Source organism: Miscanthus floridulus, chromosome 17 (assembly GCF_019320115.1).
Source record: "Miscanthus floridulus cultivar M001 chromosome 17, ASM1932011v1, whole genome shotgun sequence".
NCBI lineage: Eukaryota > Viridiplantae > Streptophyta > Magnoliopsida > Poales > Poaceae > Miscanthus > Miscanthus floridulus.
This window is the reverse complement of record NC_089596.1, coordinates 110,444,831-110,458,602: the sequence shown is the minus strand read 5'-3', so window position 1 is coordinate 110,458,602 and position 13,772 is coordinate 110,444,831.

Genomic DNA, 13,772 nt, shown 5'->3' with positions numbered 1-13,772 from the left:
AACTCCATCCCCCACACTTGAATTTTGCAAAATCAAGTTTGGATGATGGAATTCTCCTACAAATGTAATTCCATGTTGCATAATGCTTGGTTGGATATACCTTATGTTTTCCTTCTTTTTATTGAAAGAATTAGTGACAAACATTCCTGAAGGAGGCTTATCCGATTTACCTATTGGTGAGAGCTCATGGTTAGTTGACTAGGACCTTTCCTTGTATTAAGCTTTTCTTTGTACCATTCGGACAGTTGCATGTTCTTCTCCCATCAACCCTTCTTAATTTTTGTTGATTCTTGGTTGATGGGTTAGTGTTGTTTGGGGATGCAAACTCAAGTTCCTCCTTGATTATCTTTGTCCTCTAATGGCATGGCGGAGAGTTCTTCTTTATTTCTTCGTGATTCGCCAACCGTCTTTATGATCAAAGAAGGAACCTCATTGGTATTTTTATGAAAACATCATCTCAATGACTTAGGGATGTTGTCTTCCGACCATGGTCGTGGCCTTATGAGACACCATCAAAAAACCTCCATTGATTACTAATGTTTGTTGATACAAGGATGCATGGCATGATGTAGTGGCATTTGTCATCCTTGTCCTTGCTATTAATGTGCGAGCTGGTCTTTTCTAAGGTGATGAAAGCAGGCATATTCTGGCTAATACGAGGTGGGTTGCTTCCTATTTCTCATCAGCACCTTAGCTTAAGTCTTGGGAAGGCTCAATGCTAGGTTGTCTTTGATGTTGCTCATAGCCTATCGATTTGTTCGTCCACTTCCATAGCTGTAGTGGTGGTTTGGGTTGGGGTTTGTAGGTTTGTACCAAACCTTGAACAGTCATAGCTTATATTCATTCTTTCCTGCAAAATGTTAGTGGACACATACCCAAGGGAATACACAAATGTCAGTGTTTTTTACCAACAGATATTTGGTCCTTGGGGAACCCCACTTGGTACGAAGAACAATCACAGATGGAGACAAGATTTATACTGGTTTAGGCCCCTAGGAAGGGAGTAAAATTCATACGTCTAGTTGCTACTCTTGTATTGCTTGTATTCGGTGAGATTATTGTTACAATGTGGCCATGCCTATGAGAGAGTCGATGGATACAATGGGGATATTGCTAGCTATTTATATCCGAGATCAACTTGCCCTACAAGCTAAGGAGTCATGCCCTAGTTAGAGTTTTGGTGTAATCTAGAGATATACTTCCTTGAATAGGGTCATCATGGGCCTTTGGGTCGTCTCTGATCCGGAGTCGATAGTCGGCAATATGAAAGTGGGGTACCTGGGGGTATGGCATCGACATAAGCCCCCAAGCTTGTCTGTCAAATGCAACTTGATCGTCTATGTGTAGTCGGGTTTGGCCTAGTCGGGTGGTTTGGTGTTCGGGTACCAAGAGGTAGCCCGTTTTACCAATGGCGACTTTGATCCCGATCCCTTGCAAGCTGATAAAGGTGCACTATTGGGAGATGAGCTTGATCCAGTGCCATCCTTGGGTCATCTTGTCTTGTCAATCCCATTTCACATGCAAGCCAAAGGGCACATAGTTGTTTGTCAGTTGAAGCGCTGAGTCGGTTCTGTTTCCCATGAGTACCCATGGTGGAGATTTAATCACTTTTTAATTGGGATGGCGGTTGAGATTCCTAGGAACGTGGCTTGGTCCCAAATTGCATAGCAAAGATGAGGAAGAAAACCGCCAGCCGCAATTGTCCCCACAAAGTATTGTGCCTGCTACTTGCATAGTTGCCCAACAAATCGGCCACGGTCGCATCGTCAAGCAGTACGTCGTCGCCTTTGCCAACTGCTCCTGCATTTCCATCCCTGACATCCTTCAAAGCCCTAGCACCAGTTGTGATGTCACCGCTGGCTGTGCTTCCCACACCCCTAGCCCCAGCGATCCTAGAAAGGGATGCTAGGGTTGATGAGAGTGCTCCACCAAGGTCCTCGACTAGGCTATCGACCCAACCGGTGCCATCAGCACCGGAGGTGGTGATCGAGCTCTCCAATGGGGATCAGCTAGAAGGCTCGACCCTACCGGTGGGTGGTGCATCTGTTGCCCCGGTTGTCTCCACTGCCCCCATCACCTCCATTGCCTCCGCTGCCCTTGACATCCTCGGCCCCTCTCTCCCTACGTCGCTGGCTCACCGAGCATGAGCCATGACGAGGAGATCGCGAGGAGGCTGTTGGTCGAGCTGAATCACAAGGCCATTAGCATCCCAGGAGATGGTGGCCTAGTGATCCTCAATAGCGACAATGAGGAAGTGGTCACTAAGGAGGAGGAGGATGCTGAGGAGGAGGTGAAGGATGAACCCATGGGCAGCGGGTCACTATTGAGGAGCAAGGTTGCTCCCATCTCATCAGCGAGTTCCCTAAGGAGCTTGGTGACAATCAGAGGTGGTGCCTTCTCCTACTATCTTAGATTAGGGTCCTTGTTTAATCATCTATAAACCCATGTTTATGAGTTATATTAATGAAATGACTAGTTCCCGAGATGGATTGTTATTTTGTTTTTAGTCGCATTTTCTAACTGTTCCGTGCTTGAGTCGCCACGAGCAGAGCCACGACAGGCTTTACACGTGGACATAGTCCAAAGTTAGGATAACTCTAGTAATGTTGTTTTGGTTACTGAGTTTACTCACAACCCTAAGTTATAGACCAATCAGGCTGATTTAGTTAGGTTGGAGCTTTACTCATAACTCGGGTGCAAAATATCTTAAACATAGATTATTCATAGGGCACCGAATCACTAATTTTATTCTAAGATTAAAAAAAGTGATAGTTTTCCTTGTGAATAACTACTGGCATAGCAGTCTAGGCACACATTATAGCTATTGAGTAGTTTTTTGGGGATTGTGCACGGTAGGAGGCCATTTAACCCCTCACCTTGCTTTGGTGGCAACCACTGTGCCTATTCTCCCACTGAGCATTTCCAATCCCTGCTTTTGCCCTTTCGCCTTTTCTCTTGCCCTCAACTCCTCCCTTTCACCGCTGCCATGGCCTCAAGCTCTGATAATGATGCCACCACTCGCCATGTGGAGGCCACCATGTTGGAGCCCTAAGCCCTAGCCCAACCGAAGGAGGAACCTGAGGACCTAGCGAAGCCGATGGTGGTCGTCTAGTTGAATGAGTACTAGACCACCACGATGACATCGGAGGCAAATCTAGAGACACTAAGGGTGCGTGGTCTTCTTCTAGAAGGCTATGTGTGGACTGCAACCCAAGGTGAGAACCACCTAACCCCTGACACCTTCCAAATCACCACTTTCACTGCTCATTACGAGTGTGGATTTGGAGTGCCTCTGTCCAAATTTCTAGAGCGAGTCTGTAGCATTATAAGATCAAGGTGGCTCAGATGCTACCTAATGCCATTGCTATGCTTAGCATTTTTTACTATTCTATGTGAGGAATGGCTTGGGGTCAAACCCTATCTTGACTTATAGCGCTACTTTTGCTCGGGCATGTACCATGGCACCAATCTGTTCATTGGATTAGTTGGTTTCTCCCTTAGAAAGAAAGGAGAATACATTGTCTTCCCGGTTAAGTCCTCCTAGAAGGGCATTGGAGAGAAATGGTTTTACATTGATCTTCGGGAGAAAAATGTCATCAAGGCCAATTCTAGGATGCCTGTGACTAGTGAAGCCTGGTATTCAACTCCCATCATGACTAAGAAGATGCAAGGTCACATTGAGCGTGTTTTGGCACTCTGAAAAGCCAGATTGACTAACGCACACATAGTCAAGACCTTTGCAAGATGGAGGATCATTCCCTTGAAGCACAGGAGTCTGGCCTGCACGTATTCGGGGTCACAGATCTGAATAGAGAGTCAACGTAGGTTAGATCCTATCCCAGCTTCATTCTTATTTAGAAATATTACCCCTTCAATTGTCTGGGTTTGACCATGAATTGTTTTTCTAGAAGTGTTAGAAGAAGAGATCACTCATTGGGTGAAGTATATCCTTGGTGTGGATCGGGCCAACTAGGATGATGTTCCACAGCCATACAGCGCTGAGAACCCACCACATAGGGTGAGTGGCTTTGGTCTATTTAGACTTGCTTCTACAAATATTCAGGTTCACTCATCTCCTTGTGTTGTTAGGTGCTCCTCGGTATCGGGATTATGCTGGGAAGCGTCAAGCTAAGCAATGCCGAAGAGGTTGCCTCGGGTGCTCCCTAAGACCTAGCCTCTAAGCCTATTGAGGCCATGGATGAACCAGCCTAGGAATAGGCAGAGGTTGGAGAGAAGGCTACCCAAGAGTGGGCAGTGATCGGGGAGAAGCCACCACCGGAGCAGCCCCCCCACAAGGACCCCTGCCATTAGGTCGAAGCTAACTCAGGGGAAGAAGGCCAAGGAGGATATGACAGGGGGCCATCAATGTCTAGGAAGACACCAGCTGCCCAATCAATCCCTCAAGGGGAGAAAAGGAAGTTGCGATCACAAGGAGAGCCCAACAATGTGTCCCTTTCTAGAGAGCAATAGGGCTAGGACCAAATCCAAGAGCCCTCCATCTAGGGAGGGTGCAAAGGCTATGGTGACTCGAGCTTTTGCTAGCGAAGAGAGCTCGATCTGAGACTAGCCCCATGAACATAACCAAGTATCCACTATGATTGTCTTTGGTAGGCTATTCGAGACATTCTCTTATCTGGATAACATCAAAAGTATGCAGGAGGTTTGTTTTTAGGAGAGGTGTCAACCCCGACAACCAACAACCCGACGACCAGGGGGGTGCTAAAGCTTAAATGCTCTATCCCATTTAAGTCATGAGTGAAATGAATTGTGTGGTTATGTGCTTATCCAAAGTATCCTCTTGACGTATGTGCTTTTGATAATGCTTCCAGATTAGAGGAAGCCCCGAGCATCTTAGCCAGAGGTGACAATTCTGATGCAACCTCAACCCTAAATAGTCCTAACTCAGAGTTGTCGACTTAGGTCAAGGTTCTAGGTAGCGAGGAGGTGACTCCCAAAGATGACCTTTCCCAGATGAGTCCACTTATTGAGGGTATGAAGACCTATCAAACCTTGTGGAAAGTAGCTAGTGACAAGGCCAAGCATTACAAGGCAGTGGTGGCTCAGTTGGAAAAGGAGGTGAAAACTCTTCGGGATGCAAATGAGGGTATGTAAATGACTTGCTTATGTAAATCTATACCTTTGCTATGGAATTTGTCTTAAGCCTTGCCATGCTTGTAGATCATGTTGCCTACACTGGGCGCCTAGAGGGCAAGAAGGCGACACTAGAGCAGGAGATCGAAGAGCTACAGCACAAGCTTGAGGTCTCTGAGCAGCGTCGCACAGATGTTGAAGCAAAGCTAGTCGAAGGAGCTCTCACTTTGGCTGGACATGTCATCGGCATCCTCAAGAGCTACTTGCCTAGTCTTCATGTAGGCCTAATTTCCCAAGGCTACAATTGTGATGGAGACAAGGCTAGAGAGTTTTTTGAGGAAAACCGGGCAACACTCGGGCCGTTTGTAGAGAAGTTGAACCTGTCGGTTAGTGATGAGGAAGAAGAGGAATGAAACATTTACCTATCCCTGCAACACTGTGAGATGTAATATACTACCCTACCTTTATTAGTCTACATAATTCTTCCTATTTTTGCTATTTTGACCTATCATCAAGTGAACGGTTAGACTAATAGTAGCTAAACTCGAGCAGTTTGTGTACTATAAGTCAATACCATTTTCCATGATTTAGGCTTAGCATGATTGAGAATTTTTGTAGACCAGTGAATAGTAGTATGATAGCCCCTGACTCTTATTTGTATATGAGTAACTTATCCAAATAAAGAGTAGAAGACTAGTTGAGAAAAAATATTAGAATTGAACAGCAGCAGCCCTAGCCCCTGAGTGTGTATCCTCGGTGACAATTACTACTTATAGAGAAATAGAATTAAATGAGAAATAATATACTTATCTAGGTAATATGCTAAGAAACAAAACACCAGGAACGCATTTTATTATGCATAAAAGTGTTGTAGTTGATCCATGTTCCATGTATTTGGGACCATATCCCCATTATCTCTTCTAGTCAGTATGCGCCTGGTTGGGCTATATCAACTACAATGTATGGACCCTACCAAGGGGGTGTCAACTTAGTTTTGTCCTTTGTGTGTTAGTCTCGTTTGAGGACCTGATCGCCGATGCTAAGCGCCCAACCACATACACGCTGGCTATGATATTTTCGAAGGGCTTGCTGATATTTCTCTACTCAGAATGCAGCTATATCACGCTTCTCTTTGAGGAGTTCTAGGTCGGTATAATGATGGTCAGCTTGCTCTTCTTCAAAAAACATCGCTACTCAAGGCGAGTTTAGTCGAACTTCGGGGGGAAAGATAGCTTCAGCCCCATACACAAGGAAAAATGGTGTTTCACCTGTGGCCCGATTAGCTGTGGTACGCACTGCCCATAAAACTATGGTGAGTTCTTCAACCCATTTTTTATCATAGGCACTAAGCCTATCGAAAATATGGGTCTTGATCCCTTGTAGAATTATGCCGTTAGCACGCTCTACTTGACCATTGGTCATCGGGTGGTAGACTTAGGACCGATAATGCTTAGTGGCATGTCTTTCACAAAAATTCTCAATTTTTTTGCTAGTAAATTGTGTACCATTATCCGAGAGTATTCAGTGTGGTACGCCAAAACGCAGTAAAATGCTTCACAAAAATTTGACTGTATTTTCTTTGGTTATCCCACCAACTGGCTCAGCTTTGATCCACTTTGTGAAAGTATCGATCGCTATAATAAAAAATCTGTAACCACCCTGGGCTCTTGGAAAAGGACCCAGGATGTCAATACCCCATGTGGCAAATGACCAAGACAAGGGAATTGTATTTCACGCTTGAGCTGGCTGGTGAATCTATCATTTGAAAAACTAACAAGCTTCATAGGTTCTAACCAACTTAGTGGCGTCTTCAAGCGTTGTAGGCTAGTAGAAACCTTGTCGAAAGGCTTCCCCGACCAGCATTCTATGAGAGGCATGGGACCCATAGATTCCTCCATGGATGTCATGGAGCAAAGTAATGCCTTTGGCCTAGGTGATACACTTGAGAAGAACCCCATTTCACCATTCCCGAAAGAGGGTACCGTCTACCATTTGATAGCTCATGGCTTTATGGCTGGTTCATTCTATATTCGTATCATCAACTATAGTAGCCTTGTTTGGAAGGTATGCCCAGATTGGATCCATCTAGTTCTCCCCATTTCTAGCTAGAGCAGCAACACGAGTTGTATCGCCCAGCATAGACTTCCCAAGGAATTCGCTGAGTATTGCCTCATCGCTTGACGGATCAAGCATGGGGTTTGGACTCGACTTTGACATCAGGATAGATGGTTTTGTTAGCACTTCAACTAGGACGTCTCCCAATAGGTGCTGTCATTCATCTGCCTGGCTAGCGAGCATGTTAGCATCTGAGTTTAGTTTGCTTAGGATATATTGTACCTCGAGTCCATCAAATTTAGATTCCAATCGTCTATATGCCTGTAAATATGCAGCCATGTTCTTGTTTGTTGCTCAAAAGTCCTTGCTGGTCTATTTGGTGACTACTTCTAAATCCCCTTTCACAAGTAGCCATTTAACACCCAAGGATATGGAAATTTGTAAACCATTTAACAGGCCCTCATATTCGGCAATGTTGTTAGTTGGAGTAGGATAATTGAAATCAATTTGAATTGCGTACCTCATGGCATACCGTTCTAGAGATACTAGGATGACTCTAGCCCCTACGCCATTCTGGCATTTTTCTCCATCATAGAACCTTAGCCAATGCTCAGGATTTTGGGCCGCCTCCTCAACTTCGAGATTTGTACATTCTGCAACAAAATCTGCTAGAGCCTACGATTTGATCGTAGTCCTAGGCACAAAATCTATGTTGTATTGGCCTGGCTTGACTGACCATTGAGTGATTCTACCAATGACATCCTGATTATGAACAATGGTACCAAGTGGATATGAAGAAACCACTTTGATCTTGTGACTTAAGAAATAATGCTTAAACTTATGAGAAGACATCAATATGACATAGAGTAATTTTTGGATGTTTGGGTACTTGGATCAGGCATCATGTAGTACTTCCATCACGAAATACATGGGGTATTGTTTTGCTGACTTCTCGGTTTGATGCTCGACCACCAGGACAACGCTGATGACTATTGGGGTTGTTCTACATAAAGGAGCATGGTTTTGCCATCTTTGGGAGGAACAAGTATAGGTAATTGTTTCAAGTACTGCTTGAATGCCTAAAATGCTTCTTTAGCCTGCTCACTTCAAAGAAAACCATCATGATTCTTTAATAATTTATAAAATGGCATACCTCGTTCACCTGACTTGGATACGAATTGACTTAGGGCTACCATCATGCTAGCTAGCTTCTGGACTTCTTTCTCGTTGCGTGCAGACTGCATGTCATCAATAGCCTTTACATTTTTTTGGGTTAGCTTCAATGCCTCGATGAGACACCAAGTACCCAAGTAGCTTACCCGAGGAAACACCAAAGAACATTTGTCAGGGTTTAGCATCATTTTGTTCTTACTAAGTTATTAAAATTTTCTTCTAGATCTACGATCAAATTGCCTTCGATCTTGCTTTTAATAACGATATCATCAATATATGCTTCCACATTGTGGCCGATCTGGCCTTCAAGAACAATATGAACACATTTTTTATTCATAGAACCAGCATTCTTAAGGCCAAAAAGCATCTTAATATAACAGTACACACCAAAAGGAGTTACAAATGCAGTTTTTTCCTCATCATCTATGAACATGCTAATTTGGTGATACCCTAAATAAGCATCTAGAAAACATAGCAATTCACATCCGGAGGTTGAATCTATAATTTGATCTATCCTCGGAAGGGGATATTCATCCTTAGGGCATGCTTTATTTAGATTGGTGTTGTCCACACACATCCACCACGTGCCATTAGGCTTCTTGACCATGATGGGATTAGCTAGCCACTCTAGGAAGGGGACCTCTCGTATGAAACCGGCCTTCAGTAGCCGGTTGATTTCATCTCGTATGGCGGCTCGCTTCTTGGGTGTATAGTGTGGGGGTATTAACCCCTATACCCTTACGGCTAGGCTTGGGCCGGCTTGGATCAGGGGGTCTGGTCCACTAGAAGACGACGCACGGCCTGGCCAACCTATTCGAAGTCCCACGTAAGGAGTCAAAGCAGATTTGGAGATCAAGCAAAATCCTGGTCGGTTAGAATAGGAATCCTTATCCGGCCACCTATGGCAATTGTAACTGGCTAGGATTAGTTTCTAGATCTATAACCCTGCCCCTCGGACTATATAAGGTGGGCAGGAGACCCCTCTAAAAAAACATCTCTTATTGACATACAGCAATACAATCAGACGTAGGACGTAGGTATTACGCCTTTATGGTGGCCGAACCTAGATAAAACCTTGTGTCTATCTTGCGTTACCATCTTGTTTGTTGCTTGCACATTTGTCTACCAATAATCTACTACCTTGGACATACCCCTAGGTAGACTGTCGACCATATTTTATCAATAGTGGCGCGCCAGGTAGGGGGTGTGCGTACTGCTCTCCAAGCGAACAAGATGGTCATCATCTCCGGCTCCATGGCTACGCCGAACGGCCTTATGTTCACCGTTGGCCAGATCACCTGGACCACTGGCTCCGATGAATTCATCGCCATGACCATGGAGGAGGCACAGATTCAATCTACGTCGACCACTGCTTCACCTGCATTGGCTATGGCTTTGACCACGGTGGATCTGGCTCCAACCACGGTGGTAGGGTTAGTGCTCGGAGCATTTGTGTTTGGCTCGGCTCTTCCCTCGACCCCTTGCTCAGGGACTGTTGTCTGACCGCCTATGGTCTGAGGCTCCGGTGGACCTTCTGCTTTGTTTTCCTCCATGGCCGGCCGCTGGGCAGTCTTCTCTGTAATTGCCAGCGAAGTCATGCCGCTCCCGGCTAGTTGATCCAGATTTTCAGTGGATGCCGACCTGGTATATCCGAGATAAGGTTCAGAAGGTAACCATAATCAATGAAAATTGCAAGCTTACATCAAAGTTACTAATACTTACATATTAGAAGCGCGGAATGATGTGGCAAAGGCATGTCTCTTTGGCCGTGCTTGCTCCGTGTGCTGTGCGGGTGACACTTGGCCTCCCACTACATCCAACACTGATGTTGGGGCTTGGTGATCAACTCCTCCACAGCTTGTCCTTGGTACCGCAGTGGCTGGTGATGTGGGTCCCACCGGCATGGAGGAGCCACCTTGCTCGGTCGATTCTAGTTGCCTCCTCCTCTTTTGAGGGACGAGTCGGAAGATGTCTGCGTTCTCTCCCTCCTCTGTGTCATCATCCAACAGAGTGAAGATCGCCTGCCGATGCTTGCTGGCCGCTGGTTGCTTACTAGCAGCCTTGGCCGCTACCTCCTCTCCAACTCCGAGCACTGCCTAGTCGACGTCTTCGGTCCTGGTGCTAGTCTGGGCAGTTGGGCTGCCAACTTGCAGCCAATCTACACTAGGGGGTGGCGATACGAACACTGTTGCTCTATCATGACCATTAATCTGGGAAACACAAAGGAGATGACATAGTAAGTTTCTGTTACAACATAAAACTATGGGTACAAGGCAGAATGATTTACCTTTGGGGGAGGTCGGGCGAGCTTGAAAGCATGCTCGATGTCGCTTAATCTGACATAATTTGGATCAGCTAAGTTGAATAGCTCTCCAATCCTAGCTTTGACTTCGATCTTGTCAAGCGCCTCTTTCCTGGTCCTCGTTGGGTCTACGCTACCTTGGTACTTGTAGCCGGTATGTACCCTCCTCTGGCAGGGCTGGATCCTTCGGCTGATGAAGTTCCCGACCATGCTCGGACCGTCTAGTTTCCTCCATGGGATCATCCTAAGTAGTTCTGGGATCTGTTCTAGGTGCTCGGGCTTCTCCGACCAGCTGGTCTTCTTCTTTGGAATGAACCCCACGTCGCACAGCATGATTGTGTTTGGCTCTTCGCGGATGTAGAACCACTTCTTGTACCAATCGTCAAGCGACGTGTTCCAAGGGCAGTGCAGGTACTGGGCCTTCATCCCATCATGAAGATTGAGGTACACACCTCTGGCTATCTTTGAGCCATCGCTTTCTTTCTTCCACAGACAGAAAAGATGGCAAAAGAAGTCAAAATGGGGCTAGAAGCCACCATATGCTTCGCAAAGATGAATGAAGGTGGAGACAAGAAGAATCGAGTTGGGATGCAGATTGCAAATCCCAACCTTGTAATACAGACAGAGCCCCTGAAGGAAAGGGTGCACTGGAACTCCAAAACCTCACTTGAAGAAATCTTCAAAAACCATAATCTCGCCTGGTTGTGGATCGGGGTACCCCTCACCCTCCGGCACGCGCCATCCTACAAGTTCCTTGTTGTGGAGTACTCCCATGATGATGAGGTCTTCGATGGTCTACTCGTTGCTTCTTGACTTCCACCACTCCTTCGCCATGACTCTGGATTTCTTTTGGGCGTCACTCTTCGCCATGAGTCCACCTTGGCTGATGAAGGTGGATACGATGGAGGGATTGGTGATGATTTCGGAGGTATTAGGGTTGGCAAAAAGAAGAAGAAGGCTACGGCGGCGAATGGTAATGGGGATCGGTAAAAAGTAACTTACCAGTTCTATATTATAAATAACCAAGAGTTCCGCCGTTTCATCTGCCTGAGATTCTTGGGAGACGTGCGCATGCGCCGCAGACGATTGTTTTCACAACCTCAAGATCTATGCCAATATATGTGCCTCTTCGTTATCAGTGTATGTGCCTCTTCATTACCAGTGTGAGAGGGCCCACACTGACGCACCTCCATACAGGTGCCAAGCGACTGTTTGCTTGAAAGGACAAGAAGGCAGTATGGCATACTATACCCGTCTACTTTTTTAACTAGACATGTCAGATTGGACTTGACAGAGTAAGAAGATAAATAAATACACCAAATAATAGTACAAGTGACATTTGTGTCTTCGCTGCATGTCTCGTGCTCAGGGACTGCCTAGACCACTATCGTGCCCGGGGACTGCCTAGACCACTACCGTGCTCGAGGACTGCCCAGACCACTACCATGCTCGGGGACTGTACTGTCTAGAGCACTACCATGCTCGGGGACTGTTCCAAACAATGCTTGGCGACTGCTCTCCTCGGCTACATGTGATGTGTACTCACATACAGTCGAGAGGCATTTATTTGGACCTTGCTACAAGGCTTATACTTCGCCTTCCAGCAAGCTCGGGGACTACATCGGTACGATGCACCTGCCGGTGCATCTCATATTGATTGAACGACGACTGGATTCTTAACTTCAGTAGAAATTCTTTTTAGACCCTGGCACCACGTGCCTACGTCACCTACTACCAGGCTTAGGGACTAAGTGGGCACACTTCATCTTGCGGTGAATGTGTTTATTTTATCGACCCCTACGCTTTGACTGATTGCCAGGATTACTACTATCCAAGGGTCACTTACATTTCTTATCAGAAATACAAGTGGGCACACTTGATAAGGAAAGAAATCTTTTTCTTTTTTCTTTAAGAGCACCATGCATTCTTCGGACAACCGGAATCTTTGGCTATAATCGTGGTCTACTACTTTCTATTCTAATCAGAATGCTGGCGCATTTGATTGGTCAATGTTTCAATCAGTTGGAGATGACATGAAGACGGATCGCATTAGTTGAAGGAGATCGAACGGCGTGTCGTAGCATAATACATGGTGCTCGGGGACTAGCTGTGGGGGTATTAACCCCTATACCCTTACGGCTAGGCTTGGGCTGGCCCGGATCAGGGGGTTTGGTCCACTAGAAGATGACGTGTGGCTTGGCCAACCTGTTCGGAGTCCTGCGTAAGGAGTCAAAGCAGATTTGGAGATCAAGCAAGATCCTGGTCGGTTAGAATAGGAATCCTTATCCGGCCACCTATGGCAATTGTAACTTGCTAGGATTAGTTTCCAGATCTATAACCCCACCCCCGAACTATATAAGGCGGGCAGGGGACCCCTCTAAAAAACATCTCTCATTGACATACAACAATACAATCAGACGCAGAACGTAGGTATTATGCCTTTATGGCGGCCGAACCTAGATAAAACCTTGTGTTTGTCTTGCATTACCATCTTGTTTGTTGCTTGTGCATCTATCTGCCGATAATCTACTACCTTGGGCATACCCCTAGGTAGACTGCCGACCATATTTCGTATGAAACCAGCCTTTAGTAGCCGGTTGATTTCACACCATGTGCCATTAGGCTTCTTGACCATGATGGGATTAGCTAGCCACTCTAGGAAGGGGACCTCTCGTATGAAACTAGCCTTCAGTAGCTGGTTGATTTCATCTCGTATGGCAGCTCGCTTCTTGGGTGTATAGCATCTTTGTTTTTGTCTGACTGGTCGAGCGCTAGGTGGTAGACCCAATTTGTGCTCGATTACTTCCCTAGGGATCCCAGACATATCTAATGGTTCCCAAGTGAACACATCCTTATTTGCCTAGAGGAAAGCAATGAGCTCGAGATTCTATTGAGGAGGAAGGTTGGTCCTGATATGGGTGACCTTGTCGGGGTTTGTTTTATCAATAGTGACGGGTTTGGTAGTCTAGTCCCTAGTTGTGACTTCCTTGGGTTAAGGAACATCATCGGGTTTATCCATGACTACCACTTGATTGGAGATTTCTATGTTGACCCTTGGAATCTAAGGCTATGGTGTTGGTGGTGCTTACACCACTAGAAATATCCACTTCTATGACAAAAATGCCAATGATGAATCTGAAATCGTCATAGA